This window comes from Cnephaeus nilssonii (genome assembly GCF_951640355.1).
Source record: "Cnephaeus nilssonii genome assembly, chromosome: 7".
Taxonomy (NCBI): Eukaryota; Metazoa; Chordata; class Mammalia; order Chiroptera; family Vespertilionidae; genus Cnephaeus; species Cnephaeus nilssonii.
In genome coordinates this window covers 99690465-99709392 of record NC_137078.1, presented here as the reverse complement: position 1 = coordinate 99709392, position 18928 = coordinate 99690465, and the positions used below count along the sequence as shown (strand labels likewise).

At 55.6% G+C, this 18928-nt stretch overlaps 1 protein-coding gene across 7 annotated transcripts in view; it reads left to right on the top strand.

The window, feature by feature from the left end:
* CAMTA1 (calmodulin binding transcription activator 1) overlaps positions 1–18928 on the top strand; it is a 675317-nt gene that overhangs the window by 618790 nt on the left and 37599 nt on the right. Inside the window, exon 1 of one of the 7 annotated variants that reach the window (XM_079777255.1) lies at positions 4799–4886. The exons of the other annotated variants lie outside the window; for them this stretch is intronic. The gene's annotated coding sequence lies outside the window, so the exon portion shown is untranslated. Of the gene's footprint in view, positions 1–4798; positions 4887–18928 lie in introns of those variants that run through there. 7 annotated transcript variants of the gene reach the window in all.

Genomic DNA, 18928 nt, shown 5'->3' with positions numbered 1-18928 from the left:
GTCTCTCCAGATCCTTTATCTATTTTTTTTAAAAAGGGGTTATTTGCCTGTTTATTTTTGAGCTGTAAAAGTTCTTTTTATATTCTAGATACGTGTCCCTTATCACATATATGATTTCCAAATACATCCTCCCATTCAGCGAGCCGTCTTTTTCACTTTTTTGGTGACGTCCTTGGAGCACAGTTTTAAATTTTGATGACGTCCAGTTGGCAGTATCTGTTTTTCCTGGGTTTCTTGCTTTTGATGTAACAGTTAAGAAACAGCTGTCAAATCTGAGGACAGGAAGTCACCTCTATGTTTTTTAAGAGTTGTGGTTTTTTTTTAGTTTTGGCTCTTACATTTATGTCTTTGATCTTTATATATGGTTTTTTTATTGATTTTAAAGAGAGGAAGAGGGAGAAAAAGAGAGAGAGGGAAACATCAATTGGTTGCCTTCTGTATGCGCCCCGACTGGGGGGGGGGGGTGTCAAACCCGCAACCCAGGTGTGTGCCCTGACCAGGAATTGAACCCACAACCTTTTGATGGACAGGTTGAGGCTCCAACTAAGCGAGCCACCCAGCCTGGGCTGATCTGTCTTGAGTCACTTTTTATATACGGTGTGAGGTAGGGCGGAGACTTCATTCTTGTGCTTGGGCATGGCCAGGTGTCCTGGCAGTGTTTGTTGAAAGGCTCTGCTTTCTCCATTGAATTGCTTTGCCACCCTGACCTCTAGTTGTTAAAAATGTGTTTTTTAAAAATGTCTCCATGCCTTAAAGGTACACTGAATATGCATCTTGCACTTATATTTAAACTCTTACTCCCTTTGACAAGAGTCCCATTTGATTTTTAATTGGAAGTTGACACAGGCGGAAACATCTTTGATTTCTACCGAGAGAAGAGGCCAGGTTCTGGTGCAGCCCAGTCCCAGTGGCTTCTCTCTCACTCTTGCCACAAGTTCAGTGCCAGTTGGTAGGGGGGGCTCTACCCATCGCTGTCACTTAGGGACCTGGCCCGGCAGAGTCGACATCTTTACAGAAACAAGCGTTCACCGTTGCTGGGATGGGGGGAGTGTGGCGAGCAGGTCACTGCTTCTGGAAATTGCCAGACTGCTTTCTTAAACAAACGGTACCCGAATGACCCAAGAGTCTTCCGGGACTTGGAGAACCATCATAGTAGGGACTTGTCCCAGCCCTAACCTCTGCGTTAGGTGCTGCTGACGATCTCTGTGTCTTTGGCCAAGTTATCTGACCTCTTGAATTGTTCGTTTTTTCCTCTCTACACTGTCCAACGTGCCGGGGAAAGGGCAGCAGTGTGTGAGTGTCTAGCACAGGGGTGGGGAACCTTTTCCTGCCAAGGGCCATTTGGATATTTATAACATCATCCTCGGACCATACAAAATTATCAACTCAACAATTAGCCTGCTGCCCTAGCTGGTTTGGCTCAGTGGATAGAGCATCAGCCCATGGACTGAAGGGTCCCAGGTTCGATTCTGGTCAGGTGCATGTATCTCGGTTGCAGGCTCAATCCCCGGCCCCTGTTAGGGCGTGTGCAAGATGCAACCAATCCATGTGTCCCTCAGAGAGGGAGAGATGGAAACATCAAATGATGAGAGAGAATCATTGATCGGCTGCCTCCTGCAAGCCCCACACACAACCCGGGCCTGTGCTCTGATTGGGAATTAAACCGTGATCTCCTGGTTCATAGATTGATGCTGAACCACTGAGCCATGATGGCTGGGCTTCTTATTCTCTATTTAAAAAAATGACCCAGGTATCCTCAAAGCCCCATAAAATCCAGTGTAATGATTTACTGGAATCATTCCTGAGAAAAGGAACATGAACACCCCCAAGGGCAGACAACCTGTGGGTCTGGGTTCTGGCACGCCGTCCGAGCTCTGAGCCGGCTCGGAGACACCCAGCTCCGCCTGACTCTGTATGCATGGGCCTCGGTCCAAGACAGAGAGGCAGCGGGAATCAGTGTCGGACCATCCGGGAGGGCACGGCCCCACCCAAGCAACAGGAAGGGGACGTGCCTTCTGCAGAAACGCCACCGGAGGCTGCCTGCACGGAGGCCGCTGAGCCCGCCTCTGCCACCAGGGCACAGCCAGTGGCCTGAGGCATCCATCACTCTACCCTTCTTGCATGCCAGGCGATCACGGGCTGCTGGAGGAAAGGTGAAGGGTTCCCCGTGGTCCCTACTCAGGATGCCCAGGTCTGAACCCAGGGCTAAACCCCTGCCTTTGTAAACAATCCCAGGACCGAAACCCTCCCCATCTGAAAGCTACGAAAGTCCAAAGGACTCCTCTTTAGCTGGGGTCCAGCTGCCTGAACCTGGTTCCCGCCATTCCCGGTTCCCTGGCGCTGAGGGATATGGAGGTGGGTGTGGCTCCTCCTCACCGCCTCCCGCGTTGGTCTCTGTGGCTCACCATCCATTCAGGGTAATTCAGCAACTAGTAGCCGAGCACTTACAGGGGGCCCGGCATCGTGCCCGGTGCCAGGATAGGTGAAGACTTCCTTTCTCTTCGCAGGGAGGTTAGACCTGTTTCGGTTTAGCTAGTAACAACTACCTTTTTCAACCCCCTTTTACTAACATGTATGTAGACAGTATACATATGGAAAAGTGCACATAACATATGTATGTGAAACTCCGGTCACAAGCTAAACTGACTTTTCACAAACTATAAAACCAGTGCCCGGGTCAAACACAGAACATGAAACACCCACCCCCGCCCCCGCTCCAGTCACTACCCACCACCCCAAGACGCCCTGCCTTCTGAGCACTAACCTGCAGTGAGTGGACTTGTGTGCCAGGCACCATGCATCTCCGTATTGACTCATTCAAGTCTCCCCCACAGGCGTGAGGGCAGGGTGAGGGGGCACAGCTAGCAAGCGGAGAATCGAACGCAGCATGTAGGCAGCTTGTGTCCAGAGCCCTGGCCATTGACTACAACCTTTGTGCTGCCCCGGAAACAAATAGGCCGCCTTTATGAATGCGTTTTTAACAGTGCTCCCGGGACAGTTCTGCTGAGAGAGTCAGGGAAAGCCAGGAGGGGGGCGAGGTGCGTTTGGAGTCAGGCCTTCATGAATGGAAAGGGGTGTGCCTGACAGAGAAGGGGGGGAAGGTCCATAAGCAGTCGGGACGTGCAGGGGTCCTTTGCGTGAGAGGCGGGTAGAGGCAGGTGGGGCAGGAACATGAGGACTGGTTGGAGCAGGACTGTGACTATGTTCCGTGTTCTGGCTTCACCGGGGCTGCTGAGGTTTAGAATCGGTGGTCAGCCCCCAGCAGTGAGAACGTGCAGGGCCTGGCTCAGAGGTGTGGCAGGGACCCCGCCTGGGGTGTCCTTGGCTTGGCCTCCAACGGTTCATTTTTGGCTGCACAGGCTTAAGTGCTGTGCAAAATCCTGTGGTTGTTTTCGTGTGTTTTGGGTGGGATCAAAAAAAAAGAGACTCGGTCCCCATCTTCTGAGAGTCTTTTTAACCCAGATGGCAGAAAGGAGACATCAATTTTAAAGATATCTGACAATATGACGGGGTAAAGATGACCTCATCAGAAGCCTGCGTGGGTCAACAGCTCTGTGTGTGTGGCCAGCGTGTAGGGGTGGGAGCTTTGAATAGTCGGGGCTACAGGCAAACAGAAGGGAGTGGGGTGTCCACGCGGGGTGCCTGGAGAGGCTGCTGGGAGATGCTGAGCTTTAATGGAGAGGTGTGACTTGGGCGTGGGGCGGAGGCGGGAGACCAGGGCGAGAGGCTGTTCTGCAGAAGCATCAGGGACAAAGCTGACACGTGAACTTTGGGGCACCGGGGCTAGACCAGAGGAGGGGGCGGCCCTGCGACTCCAGCTAAGGCGCTCAGAACCGCGACCGGAGCACTGGGCGCTCCCGAAACCCCAGGGGAGCCGCTATTCTCCGTCCCTGCGCAGACATTCTCGGCCCCACCTCGTCCGACGCCCGGGGCCCCTTCGCACTCGGGACCCCGGACCCGCCCACTGCTCTCGCGTCCTCCCGGGCGCGGCCGGCTCCTCCGCCTTCGGCCGCGTAGCCGCGCCCTGCGCCCCTCCTTCCCGCCCAGCCTGCCCGCTCCCCCGCTCGCGGCTCGGCCTGCGCAGTGCCCGCTCCTCCCGCGGCTGCATTGCAGGCGCCGCCGCCGCCGCAGGGTGCGCCAGGGCCGCGTCGGAAGCCCGAGCCCAGGGACGCGAGGGCCTCGGGGCGCGGGGCTGGAGACCCGACGGCGCCGCGGGGCCAGGAGTCCTCGGTCCGGGCGTGGGCGGCTCCGCGGGAGAGTACACGCCGCCCGTGCGCCTCTGCCTCGTGGCGCGGATCCCCGAGGAGGCCTCCTGGGGCCGTGAGCCCGGGTACCGCCGTCGAGCTCGTACCCTCCCTGCCCTCGAGCGGACCGCGGCCGCCCCCCTGGCGGGCCTCCCGGAATCTGGCCGGGGGTCAAGGCAGGGCCGTCGCGAGGGGCGGTGTCCCGCCCGGACCTCGCCTGCAGGCGCCGGGGCCGCGGGGCCGCGCTCCGCCCGCACCCTCCGGCCGGGCCCCCCGCCGTCCAGCGCGGCGCCGCGCGGCTCGGGCGCAGTTCCGGCGCAGTCCCCGCGCCCGGCGGCTCCGCGCCCCACACCTGCCTCTGCCCGGCTCCCGGTGACGTGGCGCCCTCGGATTGGCGCGCGGGCGGGGCCGAGGCCGGTGAGCTCACCGCCGCGCCCCGCCATTGGCCCGGGCGGCGCACTCGGGCTGTGGCGGGGAGACGGCGGTACCCGGAGCCGAGTCTTTCCAGCCGCGGTGCGTGGAGCCGAGCGGGTCGGGCCGGGCTGTTGTGGGGCCGGGCCGGGCGGGGCCGCGCAGGAGCAGGAGGAAGACCCAGCGGCGAGGCGCCCGCGCTGCGAGCGGCGGCTGTGCTCCCCGAGGCCAGTGAGTGCGCGGCGGCCGGGGGAGGCGGCCCGGCGCGTGCGATCGAGGGCGGCGGCCGGCGGGGGCGCGCAGGGCGCGCGGGGGCGGGGCCGGGGGCGCGCGCGCCGCCCCCGGGGCGTGGGGAGCCCGCGTGCTCGCCGTTGGGGGGCGCGGGTGTTTACACGGAGGGAGCGGGTGTGAGCGTGGGTGCCAGGACACACGCGCGTGTGCAGGAGGGGGGTCTGGAAGGTGAGGGGCGCGAGTGTTTACGCGGCGGGAGCAGTGTGTTTTGACGCGTGAAGTGCGCGTGGGGACCTGCGTGTGTTGACAGGGCGTGTGAGACTCAGGGAGGGGCGTTGGGATGAGTGCGGGGCGCTCGCGTGTTTTAGGAGCCGGTGTGCGGACACGCGTGTTCGCGGAGCAGCGGGAGAGTGAGCGCGCGTGCTGCTGGAGAGCGCGGGACTGCGTGGGTTTGGAGGCGGGAGGGCCTGGGGGCGGCGTGTTTTGACGGGTGCGCATCGTGTCTGTGGGAGAAGCGCGCGGAGTGGGTGTGAGGTCACGCGGACTTAGGGAGCGAGGCTGAGCGCGGGCGTGATTCTCCGAGGGCGGGAGTGCGTGTGAGAACACGCGTGTGTGCGCGGGCGGCGGGAGCGGAGGTGAGCGGCGGGGGCGGGCGCGCGGGCGGCGGGGTGGGGCCGGGCTGGTTTTTGTCTGCGAGGCGCCGCCTGCGCGGCGGGCTTTTCGGATCCCGCGCTCGCTCCCTCCCGCTGCGGGCCGGCGGGCGGGCGAGGGGACACGGCAGGGAAGGGGACAGGGGCCCGCAGGCGGGACGGGGAGAGGGGCGAGCACAGGTGCTCCCTCCGTCGGCGGGGAGAGGGACAGGGACAGGTGCCCCTTCGGCAGGGTGCTGGGAGAGGGGTGGGGTTGGGTGCCCCCTCGGCGGGGCTCCGGGGGGGAAGGGCCAGAACAGGTGCTCCCTTGGTGGGGCGCGTGCGGGGAGAAGCCAGAAGGGCCGAGACAGGTGACCCCTGGCAGGGCCAGGCCGAGGTGAGGGGTCGGGGCGAGAGGCGAGGCGCTGGGCTGCCGGCCGCTGGGCGCCTCTGCAGGACCCGGGTCGGGACTCCTCTCCTGGCTGGCCAGTGGGTGAATGAACGTCTCAGTGACCGTGTGTGGACCTCGGCAGGGAAAGCTGGTTGAGTTCAGAGGCTGGAGGTTGGGAAGGACTGACTGAGAGCTTTGCTACCTGCAGACCTGGGGCTGCCTGGGAGGGGCGCCTTGACCCTCTGTCCCCCAGGCCAGCTCGGCGGCCGGGGGAGCTCGGGGTGGCCGTGCACGTGCAGGATCTCGTGATCTGGTTTCTTAGCTGTTGCATGACGTTAGGCAGCGCTGCTGGTGATGTTCACTGTTGGAGACTTTGTCCATTTCCAAGGGTCTCACCGGCGTCAGAACAACTTTATCTACAAATGAGGCAGCAAAATAAATTTCTGAAACTGCAATACTCTTGCAAATTATCTCAAGCAGTTGCTTCAGGAATTGATGACAGTTTTAAACTCTTATATTTCACCTCCTCTGCTTGGATGATTTCTCTTGTCCTGACGTCTGGTTAGCAGAGCAGATGCAGTAAACGTGAGAGGGCTCTCAGATAATCACAGAAGTGCCTCTTGTAGTTGGTCGAATGCATTATTTTTTTTTTCCACCAGTGAGGCCAAAACCCAAAACTTTAAATGTATGCTCCCAACAAATTTTGTCAGACGTGGAAAATATCCGGCTCTTTATAATGGAGCCCTTTTCTCTCGCTGCTTAAGGAATCTATGTCCTATAGAGAAACTGGGAACTTGATAGAAATACGTTAAGCAGTAGCCCTTCGCATGGTGTGTGTTTATAGGAAAATATTCTTTTAAGATTAGAATTAGATGATGGCAAATAAACTTAGGTTTCTCTTTATTTTTTAATGTGATTTAGGGAGTCATAATGTTTGTTCTAGAACATAGAGCGTTTACTTACCGGATATGCATTTCCCAAATAAATTTAGCTTAGTTACAAAAGCAAGCAGAGGACGGCTGCGAATTCCTAAGGGACCTCGATTTGGTCATGCTGATTAGTTATATTCCAAAGAATCTGAGGGGAGACACAGTATTTAATGCCGTCGTTAATGACAATATTGCATTATTTAAGGATTTGTGTCAGTTCTTCTGCTTTTGGGGTAAACCCAGACATTGCTATTTTCTTCAGTCCTCTGTTCAGGACCGTGCTGGCCTTCCCGCCCGTGACAGCAGCTGTCCCCACTCAGTGCATTCGTGGTGGACTGTTCTGGAGAACACAGATAGCAGGTGGACCCGAGACATTTTCGCCTTCTATGAGAAGGAGTGAAGTTAAACAATTGGTTGACATTGAAAGTTTCCCGAGTGAAAGATGTGGAGCTTTTATTGATGGCTAGGAGTCACGTGTTCAGCTCACGCTCCCTTGCCTTCTGGCATACGGGAAGTATAGACGTCGCGTGTCCTCTGGGGATGGTCCGAATTGTTCTCGTGTTTTGAGCGTTGCTGTCGTGAACTTCCGGAGCCGCAGAGCTGTGCTTGTAGGTTGCCTTTTTTTTTTTTTAATGTTTATAGACAAATTGTAAGTATGTGTATATATATTTATAAATATATTTTTATTGATTTCAGAGAGGACGGGAGAAGGAAAGAGATAGGAACATCAATGATGAGAGAAATCATTGATGGGCTGCCTCCCGCACGGCCCCACACTGGGGATCGAGCCCGAGTATATATATTTAAGACACAAATTTAGGTATTACCCAGAAAGGTCAAAAAAGGCCATTTCGGCTCTCGCAGGTTTGGCTCAGTGGATAGAGCGTCAGCCTGCAGACTGAAGGGTCCCAAGTTCGGTTTTAGTCAAGAACACATGCCCGGTTTGTGGGCTTGATCCCCAGTAGGGGACATGCAGGAGGCAGCCAATCAATGACTCTTTCATCACTGATGTTTCTTTCTCTCTCTTTCTCTCCCTTCCTCTGAAATCAGTATATGTATGTATACGTATATGTGTATATATATATATGTGTGTGTGTGTGTGTGTATGTATATGTACATATGTATATATAAAAGGCCATTTTGTTAAAGGTGGCACAGCTCTGTAGCCCGGGCGGTGGTTTCTGGAAGTCCTCTATTTTTCTTGGTAACTTCCCCACCCCTCTCCCCAGCTGTCCAGCGTCGCCTGCCGTGTCTCTCACAGTGAAAGGCCTCGGAGGGATTTAGCGTTTGCTCCATTGATCTTTTAATAGGAGACTGAGTGGTGCCAGGTCAGTATCGTTCCACATCGGCCACGGCCTCCGTCAGGGAGTGGGAGCCCAGGGTTTGAGGGCTTCCTTCACTTACCTATTCTTTGGGCAAAAAGCTTTTGGCATCCACATGATACAAGTTGATTCGTGTACACCTCCACTTTTTTATTTTTCTAAAAGTGATTGAAGGGAGCTTCCAGAGATACCTGTTCCACAGTGAAGCAAGATGAAGAGAGGCGAAGTGAGGGTCCGGGAGAGGGAGATGGAGGGGCTGGGGAGGTTAGTAAACAGCATCCAGGCCCTAAAGTCTCACGCGCTTCCTAGCGGCAGGCCGTGAGCGCGTCCCAGCTTCCCTGCCGTGGCGGGAGCAGCGCTGCGGCTCCGTTTGGTCTGTCTGACACCTCTCCACGCAGCGCGTCTTCCTGTCTCCCACGTGCCTTCTGACAGCCAGTGGTTAGTTCTCAGCGATGATGGGCGAAGTCCGGGTGAGAGGCAGCGAATCACATCAAAGACCAGACCCCGTGCTGACATTCGTCACACGGAACATTCCGGAGGTGCCCAGGAGCCTGCAGGGCAACACCCGGGTGTCGTCCCCTCATCGGGAGGATGTGAGAGTTCATGACCACGGGGGCCCTCGGGGACGGGCTCATCCCCGCCCCGGGCGGACTGCCCTGAGGCCACAGGCCGCGTTCTCTCCGTTCTCTGAGGACCTGGGTGTGGGTTTGCACACAGCAGGCGGACGGGGAGACGCCCTGACCAGCAGGAAGGACTGCCCTCCACCCCTAAGCGACAGGAACCATGGCAGGTGGCTTTTTAAACCGGGGTGGAGGGAGACAAGGCCAGTGTAATCTTGTCCGATGCTTCATTTTCGCGAACTTCCTCTCAGTGAAGCAAGATGAAAAGAGATGAAGTGAAGGATTCGGCAGAAGGAAAATGAGGGTCCGGGAAAGTGATTCAGGGGGTAGTTTTTTGTTTGGTATTTTTGTTTGTTTTTATAGGTCAGTTTATTTTATTTTTTTTAATATATTTTATTGATTTTTTTACAGAGAGGAAGGAATATGGATAGAGAGTTAGAAACATCGATGAGAGAGAAACATCGACCAGCTGCCTCCTGCACACTCCCTTCTGGGGATGTGCCCGCAACCAAGGTACATGCCCTTGACCGGAATCGAACCCGGGACCCTTCAGTCCCCAGGCCGACGCTCTATCCACTGAGCCAAATGGGTCAGGGCGAGGGGCTAGTTTTGAAAGCACATCCTGGCCCCTATAATTTGCTTAATTTTATATTGCCTTATACGCATTGAGAGGAGATCATCGCTTTAGACTTAAGACATATGGAGAGATCAGCCAGCTCGTGTGAAGCACCTACTCGGCGCCAGTTGTTCAGCAGGGTGTAATTAATAATGAAGTGTGGATGTGAGGACGGTAACATGGAGGGTAACAAACGTTTATAAGCGGTAAGCTGCTGATGCTAAACCTATATAACGTATTTGTAATGTGGGAAAAGATGGCAAATAATGGAAATAAGTTCCTCCAAATATATTAACATTTAGCAACTACCCGCATTAACCAGTTAATCTCTATTTTCTTTTCACTTTTCTTCTTCTGCCTGGCTTCATCCCCCTCCAAATCTGATCCCACTCTCTTAGCCAGCCTTCCCCTGCCCCCCAACAACTACTCAGCATGAACCCTATTGCTGTCTGGCTATTTGCCCCGCCCCACACTCTGCCCCAAATTCTACCTCCTTAATCTCTCAGCCCAACTCAAATCTTACCTCCTTAATGAAGCCTTTCCCTCCCCCCCCCGCCCACAACTCCCACAGATTGGATTTTCAGCTCTTTGCGGGGCAGCGGGGGGCACCTAAGCTGTACCCCCTACTGCTCCACCATAATGAAATCGGGGTGGCGGGGGGAGTTTCATCAATGCTGTTAGTCAACAGAAAGATTGTACGTGTGGTGTTGCTCTGGATAGAGGGAGGAGAGTGGAATGGATTTCTTCAAGCCGAAGACAAACTCGCCTCTGACCCTGCTCTGGGCATTCAGTTCAGCCTTGTCGGTAATGTAGGCGCAGACGCCGAAGGCTCTCCCATTGAGGTCAGTTCGAGGTCCCCGGGCGGCTTGGGTTTTCGGTGAAGTGGCCCTGAAGTGGCCCTGGAGCCTTGGCCTGAGCCAGGGTGGACTAGCGAGCTGGTGGCCACCCGAATCCTCTTTCCGGCTGTCCTGAGACCGGCCCGCACTCGCTGCCGGAGGACGTGTACAACAGCAGTGTCCGCTTTCGGATCGCACAGTAGGATGAGCCCGAGGGCTTTGTTCCAGCTCTTTCCCTGACCGGATGGGGACGCTCAGGGACATCGCCTCACATCTCTGCGTCTCAGCACTGGCTCTGTTTTCTTTTTCTTTTTAATACGTTTTTTATTGATTTCAGAGAGGAAGGGAGAGGGAGGAAGAGAGAGAGAGAAACATCAATGATGAGAATCATGGATCGGCTGCCTCCTGCACGCCCCCTACTGGGGATCGAGCCACAACCCGGGCATGTGCCCTGACTGGGAATCGAACCGTGACCTCCTGGTTCATAGGTAGGTGGACGCTCAACCACCGAGCCCCGCCCGCTGGGCCTGCCCTGTTTTCTGAACCTGTCAGTAGTGGTTCAGGAAACTGACTCGTGGTCAGCACCAGCAGTTGTTAAAATCAAAGAGCGTTGCACACGGCGAGGGGCAGGGTGGATTTGGGGAGTTTTTGTCTCGGAGAATGAGTGTGTGCGTGGAGCTCTGTTTCGTTCTGTGGACCACAGTCGAGGGCTGGTGAAAGGCCCCGGCCGGGAAATTCCCACGTTCTCTTTATTATTTTATTATTTTCGTTCAGCCTCACCTGAGGATATTTTTTTCTGTTGATTTTTAGAGAAAGGGGGTGGGGGGGAGGAGAGAGAGAGAGAAACATCAGTGTGAGAGAGACACGGTGATCAGTTGCCTCCCAAACATTTCCCGACGGGGACCGGGGATCCAACCTTCAAATCAGGTACGTGCCCTCCACCCCTGGGTGGGAAGGCTGACGCTCTAACCACTGAGCACCCTGGCCAGGGCCCCAAGTTCTCTCTAAGTCTTAGTGTTCTGTAGTGAGTCTCTCCTGTGGGGTGTGTCTGTCAGTCGATTGGGCAGCAACCTAAGGCCTGACTGAGTTAAGATACTTCCGTTTAATTCAACAGCAGCTGGTCTCCAGCGAGGCCGGGGCTCGGTGTACCTTTTCCTGGTTTTCTGATTTCTTTGAGAATCAAAATATTTCAGATAAGCGTGACTGCTTACTTCCACCATAACTTATCCCATGTTTTATGGAGAAACTCTCATGACATTTGTGTACTCCTACCTAGGCATGCTTAACGACATGGAATATTTTTTAGTTTGTAAGTGGAAGCGGAACTTCCCCAGTGTTTATTTAGCGAAAGGATCCGCAGTTCGGATAGTAGATTTACCTCAGACCCCTCTTTCAGCTGTGGCCGAACTCAGACTCGAACTGGCCTGTGTGCACAAGGGAGTTCATGGACTCTCGGAGCCCAGCTCTGGAGTTGCCTTCAGGTACCGCTGGTTCCAGGTGCTGAAGGGATGTCGTCAGGAGCCTGTCATTCCCTCTCTTGGCTTGCCTCTCCTCTCTGTCGACTTTATTCTCAGGCCGGGGTTCCCGAGGTGGTAGCAAGATGGCCCGCTCAAAACTCTAGGCCTCTCTCTTGCCATTTTTAGCAAAACTCCCTGGGAAAACAGCACTTTTCCCCAGTAGTTCCAGGAACTGCTCTGTTCTCATTAGCCCAGCTTGACTCCTGTGTCCAGGCACTTGAATAGGAGGGGGCAGTGCTCTGTTAGCAAGGCCTGGCCCGGAGCCAGGACTTGAGGGCAGCACCCCCTGACCAGAGCACTGGGCCCCTGGAGGACCAGCCAGGCTGCGTGGCGGGGAAGGAAAGGGGTGCTGGCCGCGTCCTGCGAGGGAACCAGCACTCCTCCGTCGTCCCGGAGGAGGCACTGCTCGTCCTGAAACCGCAGACTCACAGGACTCACCCATCACTCCCCTGTGGGCCCCCTGTAAACGAGACACCAGAGCCGTCACCTTCCGGCGAACCTTCCGGAGGTGCTGGCTAACAGGTCCTGGGCCGGCTTTCCAAAAAAAAATGATTCACGTCCTTAGCATTACACGCTGTGGTTTGGATCCATCAGCAAAGTTATTTAAACATCCATTTGTCTTTTCTAGCAGAAGACACCGTCCATTCCACTCCGGCCAGAATCAATGCCCCTGGCGTGCGTGTGTGTGAGTGTGCGTGTGTGTGTGTGTGTGTGTGTGTGTGTGTGTAACGTTTTATCTGATGTAGAAAGTAGGAAGTGCCCAGCCTGCAATTGACGCTGTTCTCACAGCTGTGAGCCAGTGGCTCCCAGAGAAGCAGTGCAGCAGAGGGCAGGTGGGGCCCAGCTAGCCTGAGAACAGAAACCTTGGCGAACCCCTGATCGTCTGTATTTACAGGAGAAAAATAATTAAAATAATGTGTCTATCCGCATATCACCTATATACCATGAAACGTTAGGTAGAATGCAGAACCTATACAATATATAAGAATGTACTATACACTTACGTTACAAAACAAAAGAAATAACGAACGTCACATTTGCACAGTAAGTGATGTTGCTAGGATAAAAATAAGTGTATTAAAAAATGAGGTAAAATAAAAGTAAGTGTCTATGTAAAATAACCAGCCATGGAAACTCCTTGGTGAAGAGTCTTAATTCCTAGGCTGGAACTCAAGCTGGTTCTCTGAAATCAAAAGTCTGGCCCTCTACCTTTTATAAGGCTAAACCAAAGACAGTCAGTCATTTAAGGTTCTTGATAACCCTCATAGTCTTACTGATTTTTAAATTTATCTTTATTGTTGAAAGTATTACAGATATCCCCCCCCCTTTACCCATTGACCCTTCCTTATTAGTAATTTTAATTACAACCCTATTTATTCCCAGATGGAACCAAGGAAAGAGAGTGAAAAGGGAAGGGGGATATTGGTTAAAGAGGTGGTGGCATGTGTCAGTGGTCTGAAGTGGAAGCGACTGAACCATGAGCAGTAATGGCAGGGCAGACTGAGAAGGAAGAGAGGAGATGGTGGTGGGAAGAGAGGAGATGGTGGTGGGAAGAGAGGGGATGGTGGTGGGAAGAGAGGGGATGGTGGTGGGAAGAGAGGGGATGGTGGTGGGAACGGGGTGGTGGTGGGAAGAGAGGAGATGATGGTGGGAACAGAGGGGATGGTGGTGGGAAGAGAGGGGATGGTGGTGGGAACAGAGGGGATGGTGGTGGGAACAGAGGGGATGGTGGTGGGAACAGAGGGGATGGTGGTGGGAACAGAGGGGATGGTGGAGATATTGGGTCAAACAGTTTCCCATACTGGTCCCTGGGTGGCATTCACCATTAAATCCACATCACTTTGGGACCACGCTGCACGCAGGGGGCCGGCGGGTCACTTGGTTGTTGTGTTGATTGAAAGATGAGAAAATTGGCAGCTCCTTTCTTTCCGGGAAGAATTGTGGAAAGAGGTCCCCTACGCAGGACGCTGCCTTCTTGCTAAACTCCAGACGTGTCGATTCACAGCCGGAGAGGAGGAAACGCGGCGTTTCATGCAGCAAAGAGCCGTCGGAAACGCTCAGGGCCGCCGACGTGCCGTGGGGTTTGCTGAGCGATAAACAACTAAGACCCCACCAAGCATGGCAAGCCCCTCCTTCCAGAAGCGGAAGGCACGCAGCTCACCCACTTGCAGGTTAAGAAACCAGGGCCGTGCGATCGTGCTCAGTGAGGAGCCAGCAGCCAATGTCAGTGTGCGTGCCTCCGCGTGTCCAGTTCCCTGCCGCACAGCAGGTGCTCAGCGCGGGGAGGGTGGGCCACGGACCGTGGCCGCATTCCTTTCGTGAGGCCGTGCCCTGGTGGTCTTTAATACTCAGTGGCCACCATCATCTGGAGGTCGGTGTGGCCTTACGTTCCAGGATGTCGATGTCACTGATGAACTGCTGGCTTTGTTAGCGAAGTGCAGCCCGATCAAGACTCCCAACCCACCCTGCTGTCCGTCACGTGGCTGAGAAAGGCCCACCGTAGAGATGGCTGAGGAAGCGGTTGGTTCTGCACGGTATCCTTGACCTTGCCCTCATTGAAATTCACATTTCCTGTTTCGAACAGATGCAATTAAGGCACTCATTCGGTATGTACGTATCGAGGGCCTACTATGTACTGAGGGCCTACTGTGTGCCAGGCATCCTGCTGGGCCTTGGGAGTGTAGTCAGGAACAGAACGGACACAGTTGCTGGCCTCAGAGCTGTCGCTGTGTCCCTTTACCTTTGTGTCTGACTGAGGTTCTTGAAGTAAAGGCTCGTATCTTTTTTAATCGAATCGTTATTGTTGGAAGTGTTACATATGTCCCCCTCCTTCCCCCGTTGAAGGTTCATGTCTTACGGGGTGGCTGCCACGCCGGGCGCTGCCTTGGTCATCGTCACATCCGAGCCGTGGCACAGGTGCCGTGCAGTGGCGTCCTAGCTGGGGGCACCCAGTAGACATTCGCAGGGCGAGTCCGTCTGTCCCCGATTCTCTGCGGTGGTTCCCGAAGGATTTTAAGTGGGTTTGTCACGGCTGGGCGCCGCAGACCAACCTGCTGGTGGTTAATTACTGCGCTCCCGCCTCCTGGCGATTCCTGTGCGTCTTATAATACCTTGCGTTTTTCAGGGACAGGATTTTCATTTCCCATTTCTCTTTATTCTTTTTTTTTTTAAAAAAAAAAAAACATTTATATTGATTTCAGAGAGAGAGAGAGAGAGAGACACATCAATGATGAGGGAGCATCATGGATCAGCTGCCTCCTGCACGCTCCCCACTGGGGATGGAGCCCGAAACCCGGGCATGTGCCCTGACCAGGAATGGAACCGTGACCTCCTGGTTCCCTGAGCCCCGCCGGCCGGGCTGTCTTTATGCATTTAAATGTCGCTCCTCTGTCGCATCTCCGTGTCCAGGTTAGATTGCAGTTCGTCTCCGAGGCTCATTACGTACTTCGAAAGCCCCCCTTCGTCTTAGGGGTAACGTGCTTCTCTGGACTCCGCTGCTTCACTGTGACCACGGGAGATGCCTCCGTTCCTGCTCGTGATGCTCCTGATTGCACGTGTGCTGCCGCGTGGAGGCTTTGGGGGCGGGTCTGCCCTCTGGAGCCGGTGCCAGGGTCGGTGTGGACCCCGCGTCAGCGCCCCCCTCCTTCGCCCGCACACTCAGGAGCCGCGGCTCTACCACCGTGGGTCCTGGCTGGGTTTGCGGCTTCGTTGACCGAGCCGTTGGCATCGGCAGCGTTTGGGGGGCTCGTCTGCGCCTGGTGCCGTGTCCTGGGCCGGTTGAGCTCCCGGGGAAGCCTGCGTGTTCTTGCAGGGCCGGTGGCCACTTCGCCCTCGGACGCTCAGGCTCCGGCGGCAGAGGTTCCAGAGGCGGTGTCCTTGGCCACGTGCGGGGCCGCCCCGTGCCGCCCGCCTCCCAGTCGCTGGGCGTTGCCGTCGCAGCATCCGGTGTTCCCTGGCGTGGCCAAGACTCCGATCTGTGAAGACGTAAAACCCAGACCGAGGAGGAGAAACCCCAATGGCTGCAGGGGAAGGAAATCCAAGGAGCACGGCTGGCGTCCGCTCCTCGGGTGGCAGTACCTGGAGTCGGGCGTCTTGGAGACGTGGAGGATGGCCGTTCTCTCCGAGGCTAAATTTAGCCGCTGCTTTGGAAAATCCGAGCGGTACAGCGTGTGCCCTGCCTCCCGGCCCTCACCCTGCGCCCGCCCTTGGACATCCGGGAGGGCGGGCCGGGCAGCAGCAGCGTCGTGCGCTCCGGGGCCCCCATTTATTCCGGGAAGGAATGAGGGCCTTCCTTTCCCCGTCTTCCCGAGCTTCCTGGACCATGCAGGAGCCCCTCCGCGGCGGTCGCAGATCTCACAGAGGGTTCCTCCCGGCGTCTCCTGCCAGCGGCCAAGAGCTGGACGGGGAGCGGGAGATGGCTCTCCCTCCCGGTCCACATGGCAACAGCGGGCACATGTGCGCCTGAGCCACAAATAACGCGTTTAAAATAGCAGGTGGTGTTCGGTGATCGCTCCTCCATTCATGTACCTGCCAAGGCGAGGCTTCCTCTCCTGCCCCGGCCGCCAGGCCCCAGGCGGCTCAGCTCGCCGCGGCCCCCGCAGCCCCCGCGTGTGCAGACTCCGCCCGTGCGCCCGCCGCAGGCCTCCCAGCCCCCGCACGCCCTCGGAGACGGGTCTGGGAAACGTGTCTTTTGTTGAACACAGTACCCACCCACGCCATGTTTACACAGCAGCCTACCCTGCCCGACCGGGAAAGCACTTTGGTGACTAATTATGGGCACTCGTCAAGATGTGTGCCGGCAGCTTGTTTCCGGGAAAAGCGGGGGTGCCGGCAGGCGGGGTCCGTGTCTGCGGTCCGGGCTCCGTGGGAGAAGGAAAGTGACCGCGGGGCAAGCCCCGGTGTGTCTGTGAGGAAGTGGGTGTCCTCAGCTTTCCTGCCGGTCCTGCGACGACAGTGGTTACATAACTCCCTCACCTGCGCCCCGAGGAAGCGGCAGGCGGCCAGGTGAACTGACGGTGGCTCCCACACTCCCGGGGCACTCCAGTGTGCGTGTTTGTGTTTGCGTGGTTTTTAATGTCTTTTTAAAATATATATGTTTATTGATGTCAGAGAGGAAGGGAGAGGGGGAGAGAGAGAGACATCAATGATGAGAGAGAATCATGGATCTGCTGCCTCCTGCACGCCCCACACTGGGGATCGAGCCCACAACCTGGGCATGTGCCCTGACTGGGAATCGAACCGTGATCTCCTGGTTCATAGGTCAACGCTCAGCCACTGTTTTTTGTTGATTTTATTTATTTATTTATTTATTTATTTATTTATTTATTAAATATATTTTATTGATTTTTTACAGAAAGGAAGAGAGAGGGATAGAGAGCTAGAAACATCGATGAGAGAGAAACTTCGATCAGCTGCCTCCTGCACACCCCCTACTGGGGATGCGCCCGCAACCAAGGCACATGCCCTTGACCGGAATCGAACCTGGGACCCTTGAGTCAGCAGGCCGACGCTCTATCCACTGAGCAAAACCGGTTTCGGCTGTTTTTTGTTGATTTTAGATAGAGGAAGGCGAGAGAGATAGGGAGACAGAAACATCGATCAGTTGCCTCCGGTACGTAACCCTGACCGGGGATCGAACCTGCAACCTGGGGATGTGCCCTGGCTGGGAATCAAACTTGCAGCCCTTCAGCGCACGGGGTGACGGTCCAAGCAGCTGAGCCACACCAGCCGGGGCCCCCTGGGGTTGTGCTCACTTTGACCACCCTCTCTCCCCTGGAATAAGTAGTAAGACTGCTCATTGGTGGTGACCACCCGCGGCAGCTGCTTGGAGCCTGCGTCCCAGAGGTCGATGACCTCAGCAGTAGATTGGCTTCCAGAAGCTTCACTGGAAAATCCCATTTCTTTCCTTTCACCGAGCATGCATTGATCCCGGGTGCCAGGGAGACGAGACAGGGCCCCTGCTTTCAGCAGGTTCACTCTCTAGAAATGGCCCATGTAGGAAACGGGCCATCCATGTAGCCCTTTGCTAAGTGCCTGCTAGGACACACGGTGCGAATTCACCGGCCGCTGGAGGGAACACGCCTCCCCGCCCCCCTGAGGTCAGATCCTGCCCCGGCGCTTACAAGCGGGGTGACCTCGGGTAAGTGACGCGTCTTCCGAGCCTCCGTTTCCTCGACTGTAACACGAAGAGGAAACGCTCCATTTCAGAGTTCATGCTGAGGATCAGGAAGAATGTGTGGAGTGCCTGGCCCGCTGTGGATGCGCAGTAGCAGCTGTCAATCCTGAGAATGTAGTGAGTTTGAGCCACACTCGGAGGAATAGGAAACTCCCCGGTGGACTCGGGGGGAGGTTGGCATTACCAAAGGCCCTGACGGTGGGTTTGGAGAACAGCGAGGGACGAGAAAACCCCGAAAAAGGAGCCGGAGACGGTCAGTAAACAGCACCCCGTGTGCCCTAGCCAGTTTGGTTCAGTGGATAGAGCGTCAGCCTGCGGACTGAAGGGTCCCGGGTTCAAATCCAGTCAAGGGCACGTGCCCGGGTTGCAGGCTCCATCCCCAGTGTGGGGGCATGTAGGAGGCAGCCGATCCATGATTCTCTCTCACCATTGATGTTTTTCTCTTGCCCTCTCCCTTCCTCTCTGAAATCCATAAAAATGTATATTTTTTAAAAGAGCACCCCATGTTCCAGCAAAGAGTTTACATTTTATTTTGTAGATCAAAGAGGAGGGGCTTATATGTTTTAAAGTAGATTTTCTGATAATGTCAGCAGTGTGTGTGTTGGACTGCTCCATGCGGCCCTGGGAGTTAATCAGGCTCCGAGATTTCAGGTGAGGGTGTGTGACCCAGGCGCACAGTAGGTGCGGCCGAGCCTGGGAGGCCCGGCTGGTGGTCGGTTTCCTGGTTGGAGACGTTTTCTTACGACTGATGCCCAGACACGTGGGCTTCTCCACTTTCACGGCAGCAAGTCCCAAACTTCCTACGCTCAGAGCACACCGTGGGTGTCTGACTGGGGGAAATGCGCTCTCGCTCGCTCTCTCTCTCGCTCTTTCTCTCTCTCTCCAAAACTCAGGGATTGCTTAGGGATTTTAAATTGTTAGGTAAATGCTAATTTGGGACATTTTAAAATGAGTCACTTTGAGGGTTAGAAGTGCCTATCGAAGAGAAATGAAAAGGTGCCCATGGA